General features: G+C 41.9%; 1 protein-coding gene across 1 annotated transcript in view; it reads right to left on the bottom strand.

The window, feature by feature from the left end:
- The window catches only part of LOC124555277 (solute carrier family 41 member 2-like), a 507467-nt gene that overhangs the window by 410466 nt on the left and 73145 nt on the right, over positions 1 to 23856 (bottom strand). The gene's annotated exons all lie outside the window — the stretch shown is intronic.

Genomic DNA, 23856 nt, shown 5'->3' with positions numbered 1-23856 from the left:
AAACAAGGCATCTACCTGGGAACCCGTGTCTATGGCCCTCTCAGTTTCGTGGACGAATAGCGCTGTGCAATGGGTTCCCATGCTGGCCACAAGACTGGTGCGGAGTTACTGTGGTAGGGCGTTCCATTTCTCCACTAGCGCGGTTGACTGCTGCTAGATAGTTTTTGGTGCATGTGGGAGAGTTGCAGAGCTTCTCCCAACGTATCCCACACGAGGTCAGTGGGATTTAAGTCGGGGGAACGGGCAGGCAAGTCCACGGGCCGAATATACTCTCCTTCCAGACGCACATGGGGAAGGAGTACCGTGTCACAATAAGGTTGACCGATGAGTGTACCGTATTCAAAGATTTAGAGGCCAGTACGCCCACGCAAGATTATGCCTTTTCACATCGTAACACATGGACTACCAAAACGATTTTGTCTGACAATGGTGGACGCATCGTGATGTGGCGAGAGGTGGAAATACGCGATGCTCCTTGGAGTTCTGTCGAACATAATCATTTTGGTTCAAAATGGCACTAAGCATTATGGGACTTACAGTCCTCTAGACTTAGAACTACTTAAACCTAACTAACCTAAGGACGTCACACACATCCGTGCCCGAGGCAGGATTCGAACCTGCGACCGCAGCAGTAGCGCGGTTCCCGACTGAAGCGCCTCGAACCGCTCGGTCACAGCGGCCGGCAATCATTTTGGTGGTCCAGGTTTTGTGGTGTAGGAAGACATTTGTGACATGGGCGTACTGACTTCCAAATAGTTGATCACGGTACCCTTACAGGTCAACGTTGTTTCGCTGTACTTTTCCACGTGCGTCTTTACAGGGGTGCCTTTGGCCCGAACTTCATTTTCATGGATGACAATGGGTGGCTGCATCGAACAGTGCAGGTGAAGATGCTCTTTGAACGAGGGGATATTCGGCGTATGGACTGGCCTGTCCGTTTCCCCGTCTTAAATCCCATCGAGCACGTGTGGGATGCGTTGGAAGACGTACTGCAGGGTGTCCACATGCACCAACGAACGTCCAGCAGTTGTCAGCCGCGCTGCTGAAGGAATAGAGCGCCTACCACAACAATTCCTTATCACACTCGCGGCCGGCATGGAAGCACGTTGCAGAGCATGCCTTGCCGTCCGTGGTAATTACGCGCTCTATTAAAGAACTCAATCCCGCCTTTTTTTGATGTCCAGGGCACCATCACGAACCGCGGTGACTTTAAATAAAAATGTCATTTCTGTTGTTCTCATTGCGTATTACTTTCAGTTACATTTTGTACTATAGTGTAGCAGTGCTTTCTATGTATGGTTTAAGTTCCATCAAGGTGTTTTACCTGGCAGCGAAGCATCGTGCGAATCTTATTTTCGTCCTGAAGTTTTGTACAACCAGTGTAGCGTTTAATTAAGAATGTAGTCTTACGAACAGATAATGAGTTTTGTATTTTGCGCAATGAGCGACATAAAAAAAATGGCTCTGAGCATTATGGGACTTAACTGCTAAGGTCATCAGTCCCCTAGAACTTAGAACTACTTAAACCTAACTAACCTAAGGACATCACACACATCCATGCCCGAGGCAGGATTCGAACCTGCGACCGTAGCGGTCACGCGGTTCCAGACTGAAGCGCCTAGAACCGCTCGGCCACTCCGGCCGGCAAAAACCTTTCAGACAGTGAGGGCTGCTCAACGAGCAATGAAGAGATGCGTGCTTCGAATCTCTAGGATCGGTAGTCAACCTAGAATCACAGGCGTGATGATGACCTCAATGAATATGAAATGAAGGTGAGAGGGCATGTAGCCAAGCGAATGAATTGTAGAGAGCCTAAGGAAATACTTCAGTGTATTCCAAGAACCAAGAAAACCGTGATAATTTGATTTCTAATTGGTCCACAGTCAATATATTTTTAAACTTAAAATATTGTCCTTCGTTAAGGAGTGCGCAATTTTCGCTTTTATTGGCTATTGGTCGAATTATACTTTCTAGTCATTATCAAGCGACATTCAGTTAATTGCCATGGAAATTGCCCGTCGTCTTCTGTCTCGGGTTCTGCGGCCGACTTTCGTTTGATGATTTTTCTGACGTTCCGCCTGCACGAGTGGGCTGGGACTGTCTAAGCTTACTGGTGGCGGAATGGAACGTGAAGCTTTGACAATGCCGGCGAAAGGTCAAAAAATTCGTCAAGCAAACACTGGCCGAACAACCCCAGACAGAAGCCGACAGACAATTTGTCAACAACTGGCCTACGAAAGCCTTAACAATTTCGAACTTGTATGTAACATATAACAGATTTGACATGCAAATCAAGTTCGATGCCGGTGCGTGGAAGTATGCAGACTCTTAATGCACAGGTTCGTCTTTATACGTGCCCTCTGAAGTGGGCTGATAGATTTATTTACATGTTACATCTGTTGCGGCATGTTACATAAGTTTATCTGAAAAAGTCGAAATCAACCAATATCAAATAAATTTGAAAATTGTACAACCTGAACAGAAAATATTTTCATTTCTAAATAATATCATTGCCTGAATAGCGGATGCAATTGTTACCACTAAGAGCCCATCTCCAGTATGCTGGACGAGGTGGATGACAAAAATAACAAAACTTTCGTTAGTGTACTTTTGGTGAACTTGGAATGAGGAATGCTGACTGTCTCCAGTTCTGGTATGGAAAGTTCCATCTATCTGGGATGCATCAGGTAAGTTAATATGTTCTCGCCATACACAGCTTGAGACCTCTTCGGCTCTGCGGAGTCTGTTGATCTTGGTTTTTGGCAGTGAGCTGCCGCTGGTGACCGACATTCACACAGGACGCCCGTGACGCCAGAGAGCAGCCGATCTGCACTCTTAGCGCCGTACAGTCGCTTTCCCTTCCGCCTAAGCTTACGCTAGGCAGCCACTTGTTTCATTCCTGCTCTTAAAACGACTCGTTGATACGAGCATTTCTATTTTGTATTTGCAACGAAATGTATTAATGTTATGACGTGGTGCGCGCGACACCATGGAATATTACCTGAAGTTCCGAATCCAGAATTAGCTACGAAGTGTAAGTGTAACACTCTTGGAGTTTATGACAGTATGTCTTTCTCCTTTTACGATTTATGCGTTTAGGTTCATTGCATGGTGTGCTCTAAGAAAGATTGGGGTTTTAATATCTCATCGACGATGAAGTCATTAGAGACGGAATACCACCTCCAATTCGACAAGGAGTGTGTGTGTGTGTGTGTGTGTGTGTGTGTGTGTGTGTGTGTGTGTGTGTGTGCGCGCGCGCGCGTGTTACACCTCCACACCACCTCCTAAACGAATGTACCGATTTCAATCAAACATGCTATACACATCACTTACTGTCTGGAAATCGTCGCTGTGGGGGTAAAAAACAGCTATCTATATAAGGAGTGGGGGTGAAAAGCAGTGTAGCCTACGACGCGCGAGAAGCTGTAATTTAATCATTCAGTATTTGAGAATGAGAGCACTCGGAGACTTGCAACAAACTTTACACACAATTTCAAACTTCACCGAAACTTTTTCTCGCTGACACTGCTCACAAAAAGAAGAAACGAAAAAAATTTATCGCTACTACACGTTCGCTGTTCATGCTGTAAAAATTGCTGCATGAAGAATGACGTTTTATTTTTCCCCTTGTTTACTGCTAACTGTATTAGGGACACATTTTGCAGACAGTATTCACATACACCACTGCATGTAGCAGAAAAATTAAGTAACTATACGACACACAGTTCAGGAGACACGATGTTATAAACAGTGAGATGCATGGAAAACTGCCCCATCATGCAAGACGTTTGAATTTATTACGTAGTTGCTACTAGCAGTACTCACAAGACTTTTTGCAGATGGTATCAACAACTGCCGCTGAATATAGCTACCAAAATATATTATCCTGCGATACACAGTTCAGCAGATGTGACGCTAGATACTGAGATGCGTGAAAAACTGCCTCATCATGCATGACGTTTAAGTTTATTACTCCTTCACTACTCACTCTTTCCGCAAGAAATTTAGCATACGTTCTCCAAATACACGATGGAATGTATTATTGTACAGAAAATAGTTCACAAGATATGATTTCATAAAAACAGAGCAGCGTGGAAACGAAACTGCAGGGTGAAATTCGCTAGAGGTACAGGTCAACAGATGTAAGTGAAATATCTTAAAATATATAAAATATTTAAAATACATTTGACATGTGCGTATGTGGGCAAAGCCATGGGTAAGAAGCTCATCTTAAAACCCTGGAATGATTTCAAACAAATTTTGTATACATATAAATTACAATCTGGAAAGATTGGGACAAATTTGATAACATGGGGAGAAAAGAAGTGGGAGGAGGAGAACAAACGACAGTGAGGTGGAAGGAGAAGGTGAGCATGGGTAGTGGTGAGGAATACATGGAGGAGAGAGAGAGAGAGAGAGAGAGAGAGAGAGAGAGAGAGAGAGAGAGAGAGGGGGGGGAGATGGGTGCCAAGGAGGAGAGGGGAGTGACAGGGAGCAGAGGGGGTGAAGGGGCAAAGGGGTGGTGGTGGGCGGACAAGTTGGGTTGCGAGGGGGGTCAAAAGTGCGGTGGCGAGTGCGGGGGGGGGGGGGCCGAAAGTGCGGTGGCGAGTGGGGGGGGGGGGGGGCGAAAGTACATGGCGAGGGGGGGGGGGGGCAAAGTGTGGCGGCGAGGGGGGGGGGGGCGAAAGTGCGGTGGCTGATCTTAAGAAATCCATTGTCCTACGGACTTAGCAGACACGCGCTTAGCCGGAGATCTTACCACTTCAGACGCTCGCCGCGGACAGACTGCCCTGGCCCCTTCCTGAGGGGGGCTCACAAATACAAATGGAAGTGGCCAGAGAGGCAGCTTCATATGCCAACATGACAAGGGACGGACAGGACCATACTGTAAGATCAGCCTAACTGAAAATTTAATGACCTTTATTTCAGGTTTAGCTCTAAAATATCTAATGTTATCTTAAATTGCCACGCAGTGTAATTCGAGTGTGAAGTTCAGAATATATTCCGGTAGTTGCTTTGTCACTACTTTGTGAGTAAAGTGGAACCACGTGTTGATCAGTAACTCTAACTAAGATCATCAATCTTAAATGCGAATGTGCGTGAGATTATAACGTCTCGTCTTGACAATATTTTTCAATATAGCGACTTTTCATTATGTTCAACCCACGTGGAGTGTACTTTGTGAGACCAGTACCACGTGCTTATACAATTGTTTGACCCATCAGGTTAATAGTAAGACGATAGTAACCAGCTCGAGGTTTTTCTTTTGTAAATTACTTTTCGATCTAATTTATTTTAATTATCAAAATTATTGTGGAGTTACACTCTCTGTGTAAACCAAGTTGACCACGTGAAGCATGCGGTGTAATCATCAAAGTAGCCATCAGCTATTCTTTTCGGGAAGATTTCACAGAGAATTAGTATGAATTTAGTATACATGTGTGTGGTAATTACATGGCGGACAGGATTGTGCTACGAACGTAACTTCTTTGGGTGAAAATTGAATCGGTTGGTTGTGGTTAATTTCCTCTTGCATATGTTTCAACGTTCTTCGTGTGTTATTTTATGAATGCAGTGTTGTATGCAGTCTCCCAATCTTGGCTCCATATTTGATGTGTTCCGTAAGATTACAAACTCACATTTTCACAGTCCTAAATAAGGCACCAGCTTAGTTATGACTCACGTTTAATATGCTGAAATTTCAATGATCAATGTTAAAATAAATTTCCAAATATAAACTGATTTATTTCTTTTTATTTAAATCCTCTTATATATCTCTCACCGGTTGTCGTATGACTATTAAAAGATTATAATTAATGTTAGTCTGGTTGGGAATTTGGTAAGCTAGGCTGGATACCTGGTGAAACAGTTGCTCAGTAATGCAACGTTAACTTCCCCAGACAGCTCACAGCTTTTAACCAGCTTTCATTGTCTATCAGTACCGCTTTCATAGCAAATTAAAGCAACAACGTTACAACTCTTTTCACAAGGCACTATTGTGCAGATTTAGAGAACAGGAATTTAAGGCCGACTGCTGAAAGATTCTACAGTCCCCAACATACATTTCGTATAAGGACCGTGAAGATAAGTTGTGAGAAATTAGGGCTTGAGTGGAGTCTTTCAGACAGTCTTTTTTTTTTTTTTTTTTTTTTTTTTTTTTTTTTGCTCATTTGCCATCGGAACAGGAAAGGAAATTCTACAGTGGTACAAGGTACCCTCAGCCATGCACCGTTCCGTGGTTTGCGAAGTGTGTATGTAGATGTAGAACCCGTGGCCACTGCACTTGTAACTGATCAAGTCTGAGTCAACATGTTCGCAATGTTCGCTGAATGACGTTACCGAAACACTTGTGCCTGAATCAGCATCGTACTCTGTCATTAAACCTACCAAAAATCGCGACCTATTCTGCGTTGCAGAGAGGACAAGCCTTCGTTTTCCACGTTCTATGATGAGGTAGGGAAGTCAAAGTCCTTGACGCCTACCCGTGTTTTAACCATCATTCAACCATTTCCATAGGGCAGTAGTACGCGAACAGCTGACCTGTTTCGGCGTTTCCGATATGCTCGTTGCAAGGCGCGGGGCCGTAACAGTCTGCCTTATGTAAAAGTCGCTTACGTCAGTGGGTTTCCCCATTCGTGGCCGTTATCGTTTCATGTATGTTTCCTCATTCCGCTTATATGCTCCCCGTACAGCGTCACGTATCCGCAACGGCACCAGGCGGCATTCAGTTTCGCGGTGGACAGTGGTCATAACGTTTGTAGCACACCCTCTGATGACGCAAGCAGCTCCAACATGCCTGCGCCGCCTGCAGCTCATACAGAACGAGGTGCTACGTATCACAAGCTGCTCTGTGATACACATGCACCGCGGACCTTCACAACGAAAACGAAAACCGCCTAGAGACTCTCTCGGAGGTGTTAAAAAAAACTAGCCACACGACTGTACAGGAATTCAAGACATTCTAACAACCCCTTCATCTTAAATCTGTCGAACTACGATTACACCATAGGCAGAAGCATCATCGCTCAAAGATATTCCTTGGCTGGGACGCTTAGACACCTATGGAAAGCTAAAGAAACACAATCAACACAAATATCGGCGAACCTCCGCATCTCAACAAAGCTGACTGGAACTATCAGATGAACCAACACAGCTGCAAAACCGGCAGAAGTAGGGAAGGCATACTAAGCGCAAACAAAATCAGCACGACCTTCTCCCTGTACCATCGATTTATGATCATTTGACTACTCGTGTGGCAACCATGGCATATATATTATGTTCTTTATATTATTTAAAAAAGCACTAACAACTGTATACCAATAAGATTGTAATAATGACAAGTCTTTGCTGTTAGATTTAGAAGCATCCGACCCTCATTGCATTTCAAAGCGGTGAGTTACTCTGTACTGTTAATGAAATAAGAAAGTAATTAATAATAAATAAAAATCATGGCATGTCCCAGGTACGCAGACGCTGCAGCTGGCCCAGACGTGGTCGGTGCCCAGCCTGAGCAGTACCTATCATCGATGCAGTGACACACTTTGTGACTAACCTACACTGTGGCATTGGTACCAATAACTAACAATAACGTTATCCTTGCATGATCTGTGCCGGCCGCGGTGGCCGAGCGGTTATAGGCGCCCAGTCCGGAACCGCGCGACTGCTACGGTCGCAGGTTCGAATCCTGCCTCGGGCATGGATGTTTGTGATGTCCTTAGGTTAGTTAGGTTTAAGTAGTTCTACGTTCTAGGGGACTGATGACCACAGCTGTTAATTCCTGTAGTGCTCAGAGCCATTTGAACCATTTTTGAATGATCTGTCGCAGAGAGCAAGAAAACCCGCTACTGCTGGACTGTCGCAGAGGTTTTTTCCACTTGGCACTCACCTTGGCACCTTCCTCTCACCCCCCCCCCCCCCCCCCCCCACCTCTGCCCACAAACCCGTTGCTCTTCAATCGCTTTCGCCCACTTTCTATCTCCCCGACGGTCCCGTGTTAGTGTGTGATCCTACCCAGACAGTAGAGCTTTTGTAGTGGTCACCATACCCTATTTATGGCTACAAATAGCCTGCAACCTCTACTTAAAATGCATTTGGACAGCCCTCTTCAAAAAGACAAGCTGAGGATCTTGGATTGGGTGTCCTGCTATGTTGTGTGCGAATTTTGCAAAATTAAAGAGTTTGTACTTTCTTTGGATCCAGCCAACGCAGATGTAATTTCCAAGGTACAACGACTTCTACTGCCCGAATGGCTCTGAGCACTATGGGACTTAACAGCTATGGTCATCAGTCCCCTATAACTTAGAACTACTTAAACTTAACTAACTTAAGGACAGCACACAACACCCAGTCATCACGAGGCAGAGAAAATCCCTGACTCCGCCGTCTACTGCCCGAGAAAATACGCAATTTGCAGACGGAACTATGTTGTGTCCATAGTTACAAGTATCTGACTGCCGCTATTAGACCTTCCGTGAGGGAGAAGTCATATTTCTTTCCCAATGTCGAACGTGAGTCTAGCCTCCAGAAGAACCCAGGTACTGGGGAATTTGCCTCCTTTGGAGAGCTGCCATTTCAAGTGAATACAAAATTTGCCCCACTGGTTTCTGTGGATGTCGAATGAAACTTTACAATCTACCAACACATTTTATTTCCTAATGGAAACACACATTGGTAGAAATGTAGAGATGCTTAATGTCTTGCACTACAACAGCTTTTCGTTTTTTGCCCTTCTTCTGATGAGTGATGATTTAATATACTTGTTTGTAACTTAATAAACTAGAATAGAAGAGACAATCCTTTACTGGTTTCTGCTCGTCAAGCTGAGTGTGCCGTATGACAGATGCCGAAAAAATTTGTAGTCGTGTCGCTATGCAGGCATGACGAAACTGATGCTCCTACTCTGAGTTTTGATCGACAGTGTTAACACTCGTTTTGGAACTACTGATCCCTGGTTTTAACTGGTTGTTTTGAAAAGTATTTTTCCGTTCAAAAACCACAAGAAATGATGATAGTTTTCTTCCAGACATCATGAATTGACTGTACGGGCTGTGGACTACCAACCACTGCCATAGCTCTATGGGCGATTTGTGTCGAAGTGATGTGGAAGTAGTAAGTTACAGACTCAGTGCATTTTGTTTTTTGCGAATATGGCTACATGCTCGGAATTCACTGGTTGCTATTTAAGACACTGGTTTAAATTCAGTAAGAAAAAACATCTTAGTCTGTAGTATATCTCATGTAACTATGGCCACACCTGTACTAATATTTTATTTTTCTGCACATGTTACCAGTTTTAAATTAAAAGCCGGCCGTGGTGGCCGAGCGGTTCTAGGCGCTTCAGTCCAGAACCACGCGACTGCTACGGTCGCATGTTCGAATCCTGTTTCGGGCATGGATTTGTGTGATGTCCTTAGGTTAGTTAGGTTTAAGTAGTCCTAAGTTCTAGGGGACTGATGACCTCAGACGTTAAGTCCCATAGTGTTCAGAGCCATTTGAACCATTTAAATTAAAAATCCATTTGTGGAGTATAAGGAGTTGTCCATATTTTACTCTTTTTCTGAATGAAACCTTTCCTTCTGCGAAATTCGAGTTAATATTTATCCTTGGTTATCCCATAACTTTGAGGCAAAAGAAGCATTTGGGTTTTCAGAAATAAAAAGTTCTGCGAGAATACTGTGTAAAATCGCTAAGTGGGTCTAAGGCTTCCATTCAGTCCCTTATTGACCAGTCTGGTACGGCAGTTGAAGATAGCAAACGAAGATAAGGTGAACAACCTGTCCCAACTACTTTTTATTTGTTACAGACATTGGGGCCGGTTGTCACGGGTTCTTTACATGTGAAAAAAATTGTTTATAAGTTTATTAAGAATAGAAATTTCATATAATGGAACTGATACAGCGCTAATACATATTTAGGACCAATATTAATTCTGAAGTAGTAATTCCTTTAAGCAATTAGAAAAATGTGCTATATTAGTCACTTCCGAGAGCACTCTCCCAATTTTCTTCACATGTATAAAAGTTCTTTGGCCTTGGGATAAATGATTCGTGAGCCCACTTCTCACATTGGGTCCATTATTTCATCAGATGTACTATCCGCAACAATTATATCAGCTCACTGGGCTGACGTAATACCAGTTTTACCAATGAGATTAAATTCATGAGATTAAAACTTATGTCTTGTGAGGACTGTTGTCAAATTATTGATAAAAGATTCAGCTCTTGTTATGTTGATCACCTGAGGTTTCCGTAATGAAAAAAAGCAGTGTACCCATTTAAAAGAAGTCAATGAAGCCTTCATCTCCAGTACATTTATTATCCTTCAAAGATTTAGAATATTTGCCATGAAAAGATCGTAAACCAATGTTTTGATTTCTTTTGACATTAAACCGAACTAAACGTGGGGTGTTTTATGAATATATTGCTTTAATTCAGTCTCGTCATATAATTAAAGATCTATGAACGCTGAATTAACTTTTCATCGTCAATTTCATCTTGGGGAGCTTTCTTACAGTATGTTGGTACAGTTGCATAACTGATATAATAATCAGACGCAGCTTTATGAAATGATAATCCGTCCTTTCTAATATCCCCGTTTGCCTAAGTCACATGTGACAACGACACCCGAGAGTATTGTGACAACCAAAGCCAAACATACATTTCAGACATAAACCAAGCTGGAAAAATAGACGTTGAACATAACGTGCACACTGACACTGAATAATATTGTGCAACTGTTCTAAAATAACAGAAAATAGTTGTGGTGTAGACATTATTGAATACAGAGTAAATAACGAAAGTTAATTATATCAATAAATGTTTACTTACGGCTACAAAAACACGAAAACGCCGTAAGGTCCAGAAACCTGTCGCCAGGAGTTAGAGACTGCGGGCACCCTACCAACTGAGAATACTGTGATCATACCGTAGTTTAAGTTCAGACCGCTAGGAAGCAGCAGCGACTTACAACTAAGACTTATGACGGTACCGCCTCCCCCTCCTCTACCCCCTCCCAACACTACATCCACTAATCCATTATGGAACAGTAGTTCCTTACCTAATATATACTGGGGTACGTTGTTACGGGTTATTTAGATGGGAGCAAAAAATTGTAATTGATAAGGCACTAATACATATATAAGACCAGTATGGACTTGAGGTGTAATTCCAATAAGTAATTGGGAAAATACAAAACATTAGTCACTTTCGAGAGCACTCTCCAAATTTTCACATGTTTAAACGTTCTTTCACCTTGGGATAAATAATTCGTGAGCCCACTTCTCACACTGGGCCCAGCTTGTTCTCTATCTGAAATGTATATATTCACGTTATATCAGCTGTGTATAAAAGTTATTTGGCCTTGGGACATATAAACCGTGAGCCCGCTTCTAACACGGGGACCATCTTTCCGTAGATATACTGTCAGCAACAATTCTATCTGCTCTCTGCGGTGAAGTAATGCCAGTTTCGCTCACGTTCCAAATTTAATGAGGTTACAACTGGTGTCTCTCGAGAACTGTTGTCAAATTATCGAGAAACGATTCCACAGTTCAGCTGAAGCTAGAAGCTCATGCCAATCTGGTCGCCTCAGGTTTCCGCAATGAAAAAAGTAGGGAGCCCTTAAAAAAAAAAAAAAATAATTAAGCGTTCGTCTGCTGCACATGAGGATTTAGAATATTTCCCATGAAAAGATCGTAAGCCGAAGTTCTGATTTCTTTTGGCATTAAACCTTTCTAAACATTGGGTACTTTATGAATATATTGCTTCAATTCAATCTCGTCATATATACACACATATAAAAATTGTTTGGAAAATGATTAAAGATCGAGAAACGCTGAACTATCATTTCATCTCCGAATTCGTCTTGGGAAATATTTTTACAGTATTTTGCTGAAGTTAGATAACTGCTTTAATATTCAGGTGCAGCTTTAGAAGTAATCATCTCTCCTTTTTAATGTCCCCATTTGCGCAAGTCACATGTGACAACGACACCCGAAAGTATTGTGAGAACCAAAGCCGAACATACATTCAAGACTGAACATAACGTGCACACTGACACTGAATAATATTGTGCAACTGTTCTAAAATAATAGAAAATAGTTGTGGTGTAGACATTATTGAATACAGAGTAAATAATGAAAGTTAATTACATTAATAAATGTGTACTTACAGCGACAAAAACGCGAAAACGCCGTAAGATCCAGAAACCTGTCGCCAAGAACTCGAGACTGCGGGCACCCTACCTACTCAGAATACTGTCATCATACTGTGGTTTGAGTTCAGACCGCTAGGAAGCAGCAGCACCTTACAACTAAGACTTATGACGCCATCCTCCGCCCACTGCTTCCCCCTCTCCCTACATCTACCAATCCATCATGCAGTAGTAGCCACTTACCAAACAGATATTGGGGTTTGTTGTTACGGGTTATTTAGGTGGGAGAAAATAAAATGTTTATTGACGGAAAATCAGACAGTGTTACTGATAAAAAAACTGATGCATATTTAAGATCAATTTACATACTAAAATGGTAATTTCAGTAAATATGCAAGAAAATGACCTATGTTAGGCACTTTAGAGCACAGTTTTATATTTTACACATGTACTAAAGTTATTCAGTTTTGGGGTTCGTAATTCCTGAATTCACTTCTTTGACCTGATTCATTTTCCTGTGATTTACTGTTAGCAACAATTCTCTCCGCGCTCTGCCAGATCCGTCCATGTTCTAAATTTATTGAGGTAAAAAATTAGGCCGTACGAGACTGTTACCAAATTAGTGAGAAAATATTCAACATACACGTAAGTTAGGCTGAAGTTAGAAGCTCGTACCAAACTGTTCGCCTATGGTTTCCGCTACGAAGCAGCTTGGAGTCGTGAAGAAAATGATCTGAACCAGTTATCTCTAGCACACCCATTATCCTGCCAAGAATTAGAACATTTAATAGAAATCACCATGCAAAAATCATAAGCCAGTGTTTTGACTTCTCTTGGCGTTAAACAGTAGTAAATATCGGCTGTTTGAAGAATGTACTGCTTTAATGTATTCTCGTTATCATCGGAATAAACGTGCTCAGTTTAGAAAATAACTGACGTTACGGAAAGGAGAACTATCTTTGCATGGTAAATTTACGAATTGAAAATCCCCTTTTAACTACCTCGCTTGCCCTAGTCGCATGTGATCATCCTTTCCGAAGTTTTTTTAACAGCAAAATCCTAATACACGTTTCAGATTAAATCCAAGGCGAAAAAAAAACTTCAACATAACATACATGTTGCTACAGAAAAACGTTGTGCAATATAATAGTTACGATGTAGACATAATTGAACACGGAGTGAATAATGAGAGTTAATTGTACAAATAAATGAATACTTGTAGCTGCAAAAACGCCAGAAAGTTATCGTCAAGAACTAGAAACTGCGTACATCCAAACACCCTAACTACTCAGACTATAATGATCACAATACTGTGGTTAGAGAATGAGATTTTCACTCTGCAGCGGAGTGTGCGCTGATATGAAACTTCCTGGCAGATTAAAACTGTGTGCCCGACCGAGACTCGAACTCGGGACCTTTGCCTTTCGCGGGCAAGTGCTCTACCAACTGAGCTACCGAAGCACGACTCACGCCCGGTACTCACAGCATTACTTCTGCCAGTAGGAGACGAGGTACTGGCAGAAGTAATGCTGTGAGTACCGGGCGTGAGTCGTGCTTCGGTAGCTCAGTTGGTAGAGCACTTGCCCGCGAAAGGCAAAGGTCCCGAGTTCGAGTCTCGCTCGGGCACACAGTTTTAATCTGCCAGGAAGTTTCACTGTGGTTAGAGTTTAGCCCGCCAGGAAGCAGCAGCGACTTACAACTGAGACTTGTGACAATCAGCTCGCATGACAACCTGACCCTCTCCCCCTACATCTACCAGTCCACCATGCGTTAATAGTTATTTAGCTGACACCTGTATCCATGAGCATGTTGCGACACCAAATACCAAGAAAAACCAGCGAAAAAGCCTTTGAAGTATCTTTATCATAAAGTAAAATTAACAATACATTGCTAAAGGAAACAAACATAAAAAAGCCAACATATTCAAAATTTTGGTTAAATTATGTTTCACAAATAATACGTAATATTCAGTCAACGATTATCTGAACAACAGCAGAGACTGATGAAAAGTAAGAACTTTATAATAAAACCGATTCTGTCGTTTGACAGTGTACTGTCACAGCATAATGCATCTTGGTGTAAGCTGTTATGGCCAAGAGTGTTATGGATGGCACTGATCTTTCATCTTCTTGAGCTCAGCATTTCATTCTTTAAGGCTGGGTGCCCAACCTTCAGACAGACTACTGGGAAAACACGAAGGAGGTCATGGAAGCACAGCAGTGTCATCAAGGTCCTAATGTCAGCCAAAATTTTGTGTGTGCGAGCGCGCATGTTACTCATTGTGCAAAATGTGACAATTGCTTCGATTGAAGACCACCGTGATTGACAAAAAATGTATGTGAGGTTCAATTAATTGAAAATAACTACATAGTTTTAACACTACACGTTTCACTTAATGGTCGGACATCATTAGATTTAATAAAAGGAACCATAAAAATATTAAAAGGTAACCTGTTAAAAGAAAGAAGGACGATTAGGGTTTATCTTCCCGTCGATAACGGGTCATTAGAGACGGAGCTCAACTCAAGATGGCGGAAAAAAAAGAAAAGGAGTACAGATATTGCACTGGGCGATTCGTGGAAACCATGGAAATTTATTTTAAATTTTGGTGGCTGGATGGGTAATTGGAGCGCCAGCCTCTCAGTCATGTGTTCAGTGTCCCAGGACTGCGACAGTCTTGTGTACATTCCGGTCCACCATTAAGCACGGTAGAAAATTGTCGTGACATACCATCAAGAACGAAGTTGAATAGTTAAAAGTTATGTCTCATAACTACGCATTATTAACTCATTCGAGTGGTCACGGTTCCCTGAATTTACATGTAACTTTAGTGGCATTATCAGATAGCTTTATTATGTGTAGAAAATTTTTAACAAATGTCACCTAAAGGGATTTGATTTATTATTTACATTTCTCACTTTTACATACAAGACGTTTAAAAAAAGATTCCACCGATTTTACACTACTGAATCTTCTGTGTGAATGAAGATGGAAATTTAGAGTGAATTTTAATCTACGCATAGATTTACGAAGCTTTTTTTTTTTCAAAAGAGCCATTCGATTTTACAAGGACATATCTCTCATGTACGAATATACAAACTTAGGGTAATTCCTACAGTTACGTTTAAGATTAACGTTTTTATTTGCCTTTCACAAACGTTCAATGTGCCCCCACCGGATGCACGAGAAACATCCAGAGAATAGTCCCACCCTTCCCATACTTTTGAGAAGACGTAAGGAGTTAGTCCTACTGCAATCACTGATTCTGTTATGAGACGTCGAAGTTCATCTTAACCTACTGGCTATACAGCTGGCTCTCAGTCGGCCGCAGGTTTCAAGTCCGTTATTACATTGCCGGCTGTGAGACGCGCAGAGCAGCGGCGTTTTTTCTTAGTGTTTCTTCTTCTCTGTTAATAGATGGCACGACATATAACATTGGAAAGTTGAGAAATCAATCTACTTATTTGTGTGTGACACACACTATTTCTTTCGATATTTTCAAGTTATTTAAGTAATAGTCTTCAGGTTTCGTTAGGTTTCTCCCCCCTCCCCTCCCCCCCCCCCCATCCCAATGGTTTCATGAAGAAAACAGAAAACACCCTTCAGAAATTGTGTAGTGTATGAGTGTGAGTGTGAGAAATGTCTAGTGACGTTGTACATGCCTGCATTTTTTTCTGGTATACCACATCATTTAGGACTTCTAAAAGAATATTATCTACACTTCTCACACTTCTCATGATTTCAGTAACTAGTAAGGATAGATTTATAGCGCATTCCTATTAAAAATTATATCATTCTGAAGAAAGCGTGTAAGACAAATATCCTGATTATCGTAAATTTAAATAGTAAATATAGGGTTAACTATGGGGAAAAATATTAGTAAGTCAGTGGGTTAAAGTTGCTAGAAATGGAGGCACGTAGACGAAGTCTTTCACAAAAAAAAGGAAAAAAAAAGAAATAAATAAATAAAAATGAAAATCACGTATTATGAGATAAGGCGATCGTGGAAGCTGTTGATGTCATGCACCATCGTCACGACCCTTAATCCCGTTCTACACAACTGACTTCCTGGCCAAAACCGACCACACTTAGTGGTTGCGCTACTCGTGCTTGTGTGTAAATAAGTCGCCAGCAACATAGCTAGTGAGTCACTTACGTCAATGGTCAACTGACTGTGCCGAGTGTGGAGTTCTAAGAACCAGAGTGTGCTGCAAATTGCGCCTACGCAGAAACTGGGGCCAACTAGCTCCTCTCATAGTAATCGATTTTGTGTCTTCACAATCCTTATTTTGTTGTTTGCTTCGTTTCCGCAATACATTGCGATGGTTCCTGGATGATCTATTTTTACCACTACCTTCTTCCGCAAGGGACGAAATATCAGAAAGCAAGAACACATTTGTGTTTTACAATACTTGGATACAGAAAGAGCCGACAACGTACATATTTAAGAAGGTAAATGGATAACCATATTTAGTCACAATTGTTGCACTAGTTAAAAGTGAGATCTATTTAACGAGGAAAATAATTTGTGATGTTATTTGACACTTATAAAACAAGATACGAAGGATAAAATAAAAAAAAAATATTACACTACTGGCCATTGAAATTGCTACACAAAGAAGAAATGCAGATGATAAACGGGCATTCATTGGACAAATATATTATACTAGAACTGACATGTGATTACGTTTTCACCCAATTTGGGTTCATAGAGCTTGAGAAAACTGTACCCAGAACGACCACCTCTGGCCGTCATAACGGCCTCGATACGCCTGGGCATTGAGTCAAACAGAGCTTGGATGGCGTGTACAGGTACATATGCCCATGCAGTTTCAACACGATACCACAGTTCATCAAGAGTAGTGACTGTCGTATTGTGACGAGCCAGTTGCTCGGCCACCACTGACCAGACGTTTTCAGTTGATAAGAGATCTGGAGAATGTGCTGGCCAGGGCAGCAGTCGAACATTTTGTGTATGCAGAAAGGCCCGTACAGGACCTGCAACATGCGGTCGTGCATTATCCTGCTGAAATGTAGGGTTTCGCAGGGATCGAATGAAGGGTAGAGGCACGGGTCGTAACACATCTTAAGTGTCACGTCCACTGTTCAAAGTGCCGTCAATGCGAACAAGAGGTGACCGAGACGTGTAACCAATGGCACCCTATACCATCACGCCGGGTGATACGCCAGTATGGCGATGACGAATACACGCTTCCAATGTGCATTCACCGTGATGTCACCAAACACGGATGTGACCATCATGATGCTGTAAACAGAACCTGGATTCATCCGAAAAAATAACGTTTTGCCATTCGTGCACCCAGGTTCGTCGTTGAGTACACCATCGCAGGCGCTCCTGTCTGTGATGCAGCGTCAAGGGTAACCGCAGCCGTGGTCTCCGAGCTGATAGTCCGTGCTGCTGCAAACGTCGTCGAACTGTTCGTGCAGATGGTTGTTGTCTTGAAAACGTCCTCATATGTTGACTCAGGGATCGAGAGGTGGCTGCACGATCCGTTACAGCCTTGCGGATTAGATGCCTGTCATCTCGACTGCTAGTGATACGAGGCCGTTGGGATCCAGCACGGCGTTCCGTATTACCCTCCTGAACCCACTGATTCCATATTCTGCTAAGAGTCATTGGATCTCGACCAACGCGATTAGCAATGTCGCGATACGATAAACCGCAATCGCGATAGGCTACAATCCGACCTTTATCAAAGTCGGAAACGTGATGGTACGCATTTCTCCTCCTTACACGAGGCATCACAACAACGTTTCACCAGGCAACGCCGATCAACTGCTGTTTGCGTATGAGAAATCGGTTGGAAACTTTCCTCATCTTCGTCATCTTCGTGGTGTAGGAATTTTAATGGCCAGTAGTGTATTTTCTGCCTCCTAAAAATTCTTCGATGTGTTCGTAAGTATATTTTGTCTCGAGTAAATAAATTTAGATATTTTGAAATGTTTGGACAAAACTTTTGATATTCTTTCATTTGTCAGGTCTGTGGAATATTTAGCGTACAACCATTGTCAGGAACATCCACTATGCATTTTGTTATTGTCATTAGTAAACTTTACTATCAGTGTTTGTTCCTACATTCTATTACTACATACTGATTTTTTCATAAAAAGAATCGTTCCTCTTAACCTCATTTTCATCGATCCAATGCCAAATTGCACAGCAGCTTTCGTAACACAAACAATTTTGGTCCTGACAAGAAAGCGGAAACGACCCGTCGTGACAGGCGAGACTCAGTGCAGAAACAAACACCAAGGGCATTATAGAAGACTCACTTGGCACTAGTAGTTGACTGAGTAAAGAAAGCCAATCATGTCAAACGGGTTTTACGGCTTACGGCCGGTCCAGCGTTGAGGCAGCTCATTTTTTCAACCATATAGTGTTAACATTCTCACACCCGTAGACGAGATTCTGGATATCCACGCAGCACACAAGCCCGCCAGGATCGTTGTATTGTAAGAGCAGCAGGGGCAGATCGTACAGCTACCACAGCACAAATGAAAGGGCTTGTGAGAAAAGACGTGTCAACACGAGCTGTTGCGAACCGGTTATTAGCAGCGGGGCTACATACACACACGCCTCTAGGCCGTCGTACACTCACGCCACAGCATCGACGTTGACGGCTCGACTGGTGCCGTCAGGGGACCACTTGGAAGATAGAATGGCGCGCACTATCATCTTCAGCATTGAAAGCATATTCTGCCTGCACGTAACTGATGGTTGTCTGCGCTGTCTCGTAGAGCGGATTCGTCCAAGACACACTGCTCAACCCCAAGCCTTAAGGTCTGGGGTGTGATGAGCTACAGCTCTCTTTCACCTTTGATGTTTCTAGAGGGGACGCTAACCAGCGGTCGATACGTACAGAATGTTGTTAGACCCGTTCTTTTACTGTTCTTGCAACAGGAAGGTTATGTTTTGTTCCAACAGGATAATTCTCGGCCACACAATGCCCGTGAAATGTAATGTGCTCGACAAGACGTGCAGTAACTTCTTTGGCCAGCACGATCTCCGGACTTGTCTCGGATCGAGCACGTGTGGAATATGATAGGAAGGGAAGTGACTCTTGTGACTCGTCAATCAACAATTCTTACAGACCTGCTGAACATGTCGAGAAGGCGTGGCAAAACGTATCCCAGGACAGTATTCGCCATTAGTACGATCGATTGGATGCCAGAGTCACCGCCTGCAGTGTCGCACGTAGAGGCCACATATGGGTCGTTTCAGCATGGTTCGATTCCTGACACCCCAGAACCGCTTGTGCAATTAGTCTGTAAATATAATCATTTCATGTAGTGGATATGCACTATTGCAACAATAAATCTCGAGTGAATTGGAAACCCCTAAAAGATTGTACTATTTTTTTTCTGGCAGTGTATTTACCAGCTGAGATAAATGAAATAAAAAAAGAGACACTTGACAGTATAGTGGGTGACTGTGACGACAGTATACAGTTAAAATTATACAATGTAGTGCCACAAAATGTGGACAACGGCACCCGGTAATGATAACAAATAATTTGTATTTGTTATTTTTGTCAATTTTTGTAAAGCGTAGTAACTGTTTTCTCGCTTTGTGAGAGTGAATGATGTCCATCCTGTGTAAACCACTGACGTATGCCGAACTAGCCTTTATAGTAAAGAGCGGTGCGAGTCTGAGATCGCAAGACGACTTCGGTCGATTGCGCATTCACTGACTGTTGTTGCTTAACTGTTAAAAAATCTAATGTTAATTATAATTTGATTTGGATCTATGGTCAATTATTGTTTGATTTTCCTCGTGGGAAGCTGTTGTATTTAAAAGCGTCTAACTTGTAACTGAAAGTAAAATATTCAGATGGAATGTTCACTTCTACTAAATGAAGTACCAACTGTCGCTGCAATAACCACATATTGCAGTTTCAGTTATAAATATACACTGCGTGACAGCAAACGTGTAGTTCCCAGAAGGGGAGGAGAATTCACGGGATGAGAGGGTCTGCGATGATAGTTCAGTGATTAAACATCGTGTCAGATTTACAAAGAGCTTAACAGCATGAAACATTCCCCTTTGGGTAGATGCATAGATTGATTTGATTGGGAACAGTGTCATAACGCCATTGTATCCTCTCCTTATGTAGGCTGGTCCTCAACTGTTGTAACTGATTCTTGATATTCCAAATATTTGTACTAGGATGGGGTTGACGTCCGAGCTGGTACCACATATGTTGTATCAGGGAGGGATCTGGGGGATTCACTATTAGTGAAATATGCAGCTAAACTTTATAAAACTGTAATATGGACGTGAAAATGATAAGTATGCAACTAAATGGAAAAACTGTCACCACAGTGTAACTATAATAACGCTTCATCTTTATGTAAGTACAGATGTATTTTCGACAAACGCTGCCTTGCTACTTACAACTGTCCCACTTGTATCTGTTTAGTCACCAGCACATAATTTTTGTGTGCTTATACAGTGATCTCCATCTATAAACACGTGAGGATGGGCGCAAGCCCGAAACAGGTCGTGTGACAAATAAATAGCCTTTTATTGTGACTGGTAGCGGAAATTTTTCTACACCCTAAAAACCTTTGAGGTTTCCAACGACACTGTAATCGTGTCATAGACAGCAAAGGACCTGGAAAAGCAGCTGAACGGAATGGACAGTGTCTTGAAAGGAGGATATAAGATGAACATCAACAAAAGCAAATGGAATGTAGACGAGTTAAATCAGGTGATGCTGAGTGTATTAGATTAGGAAATGAGGCGCACAAAGTAGTAAACGGGTTTTGGTATTTGGGGAGTAAAATAGCTGATGTTGGCCGAAGTAGAGAGGATATAAAATGTAGACAGGCTATGGCAAGGAAAGCATTCCTGAAGAAGAGTAATTTGTTAACATCGAGTATAGATTTAAGTGTCAGGAAGACTTTTCTGGAAGTATTTGTATGGAGTGTAGCCTTGTATGGAAGAAACAGGTACAATAAACAGTTTACACAAGAAGAGAATAGAAGCTTTCGAAATGTGATGCTACTGAAGAGTAGACGGGTAGATCACTGAAGTAGTGAGGTGGTACTGAACAGGGTTGGGGAGAAGAGGAATTTGTGGCACAACTTGACTAGAAGATGGGATCGGTTGGTAGGACATGTTCTGAGGCATCAATGGATCACCAATTTGACAATGGAGTGCAGCGTCGAGGGTAAAAATCGTAGAGGGAGACCAAGAGATGAATACACTGAGCAGATTCAGAAGAATTTAGTTAGCAGTAGTTACCTGGAGATGGAGAAGCTTCCACATGATAGAGTGGCATGGAGAGCTGCATCAAACCAGTCTCTGGGCTGAAGACCACAACAGCAACAACAGTTCCTATATGGAAGTTTCAACAACCATTCGCGGAAAGCCATGTTGCCACTATGGAGGGTATCCTTACATAGTGAAGAGAAAGAAAGAAAACTGGTCTGGCGCTGTTAAAGAAAGAAAGAAAGAAAGAAAGAAAGCAAACCAGCGAACCACTCCTCGGCTTAAAACCAAGAATTGGACGGTGCTTCTTTCACTCGAGGATGAGTGTAGATCCCCGAATGACGCTCGGTCGGAATCAAGAAAGACTCTGAACCAAGGAAAGAAAAGGGCACGAGAGGAAGACACTTCTACTTCCAAAATATATTCAGAGGAGCAGGGTTGCCCGAATAATCGAGTGTATGATCTTCTCACTGTAATGGCAGAGCAGCAAGCAACGAAAAGAACATTATACCACCAGCGGGCAAATTCACCGGGAAATGAGAGAGATCTGCAGACAAGAGAAAAAACTGACCTCAAAACAGATACACTTGCCATGAATAATGGCGGCAATTTTCTGTTGAGTGACGACAAATCAGGAGAAAGAATAATAGTTTTTAGTGAAAGAGCAGGGAGAGAGACTCTAAGAAGAAAACAAGACCTTTTATTGATGGTACATTAATGCTGTAGCAAATGGCTTTCGCAAATATACACCATTTACTCCGACTTTGGAGGTACAGATAACGAGACAAACGTCAATCCAGTTGCCTTTGCATCATTGCCAAACAAATGAAAAGAGACATGCAGTCGTATTTTCCGAAATTTGGTGAAAAATATTTCAAATGGAAATCTGCAAACGTTACCGTAGATTTCAAATCAGTAGAGATTTCTGCGACTGCAGTTGTACTAGAGACAGCAGAATGGATGATATTTCCACATGAAAAAGTCTGACTGGAGGAAAATGCAAGCTCTCTGACTTACTCATGAACACAAAGAAAATGAAGAAGTGAGACAACAATTTCACATGTGTGCTGCATTGGCGTTTCTACGGCCTGAAGATGTATGTGATGGCGGGCTCGAAACACACTCGTAGGCACTGGATATCCCCAGGTTTACCGAGTTTTTTGACTGCTTTGTAGATAAGTGGTTGGAAAGTGAAGAAAACCCTATCAATCTTTGGAGTTGCTATAAACAGCGCCATCGGACGACCAACACTGTAGAAGACTGGCACCACAATATTAATAACATGCTTTCTAAACCAAATCCTAAAATCAGTGACGTAATTAGGCATATGAAAATAGATGCAGAACATTTTGCGTCCGCGTTTATGAGGGTAGAGCTGAAAATGAAAGGTAAAGGAAAGAAGAACAGTCTACATGAAAGGGGGTGAAAAGTTGGAAAAACGGGATGAAGAGAACGAAAAGGATGGTGGGATCAGGGCTTGCTTGAAAGCTATCTCCTATCTACTAAAACTTGACTAAATTTATCAGAAGATATATACAGATAGAAAAATGTACGAACTATAAATAGCAATTTATAAATAAAAAATTGGTTTTACGTGGTTTCTCAGATCAATCTAGACAAATTCTGGGATGGCTCCTTAAGGAGACCACGGTTGCTTCCTCATCCTCCTGTAACCACAAATCCGAGCGAAAGCTAAATCTCTGAAAATAGTAACAGTCGACACGACGAAGAACAGCAAACGTACAATTTGTTTTCGGTAGGTTGTTATGATAACTGAGCTAAAATTAAACATATCAGTGGACTGTAAACTTTGTTCTGTGAGTGAACTTGCCAGTCATTTTATAAAAAGACACATACACATACTTTAATGGAGTAAAGATAAGGCTCGCGAGATATTAAAATGTTATTGAATGTCTTAACGATGTATGCTGTGATCAGTTTCTAACTTGCACAGAATTGTACAAAGAATTCCCTATTTTGTTACCTACCTGTCCTGTGTGTTGCTCTGGACTTCGCAAAGTCCTTATGTATGAAAACGAATATGTAAAACGCATCTAAAAATATAAGTTTAACTGATTATTAAAAATGCAGAACAAGTAACCGAATATCTGGCTGCAAAATTTTAAATTGCCTCATCAATATCAATATCTTTAACTAGTTCATTTTTTATTGAGTAACTGCTAAATTTAGGCAGTCGTGCTTGGCTCATAGAGGACCCAAGATAATTCTTAATTAATCTGACTCTTGAAAAAATGAATTCTCTTGCATATCGCTATTGAAACGCACAAAGCTGAGAAAAATCTTAGCACCAAAATTAAGTTGGGAACAACTTAGGAAAAAAATCTTCTCAGTTGTGAAATTTGTGCACGGATCTCGTCTTCAGGAATCTCATGATAACTGTCAAATTAGTTTTGTATAATCGTGGGAATTTTCGTTTCTTAAGTTTTAATCATATGAGTAGGATCTGAAAC

This window comes from Schistocerca americana, chromosome X (assembly GCF_021461395.2).
Source record: "Schistocerca americana isolate TAMUIC-IGC-003095 chromosome X, iqSchAmer2.1, whole genome shotgun sequence".
Taxonomy (NCBI): Eukaryota; Metazoa; Arthropoda; class Insecta; order Orthoptera; family Acrididae; genus Schistocerca; species Schistocerca americana.
The sequence above is the reverse complement of the archived record's forward strand: the minus strand, read 5'-3'. Positions and strand labels throughout refer to the sequence as shown.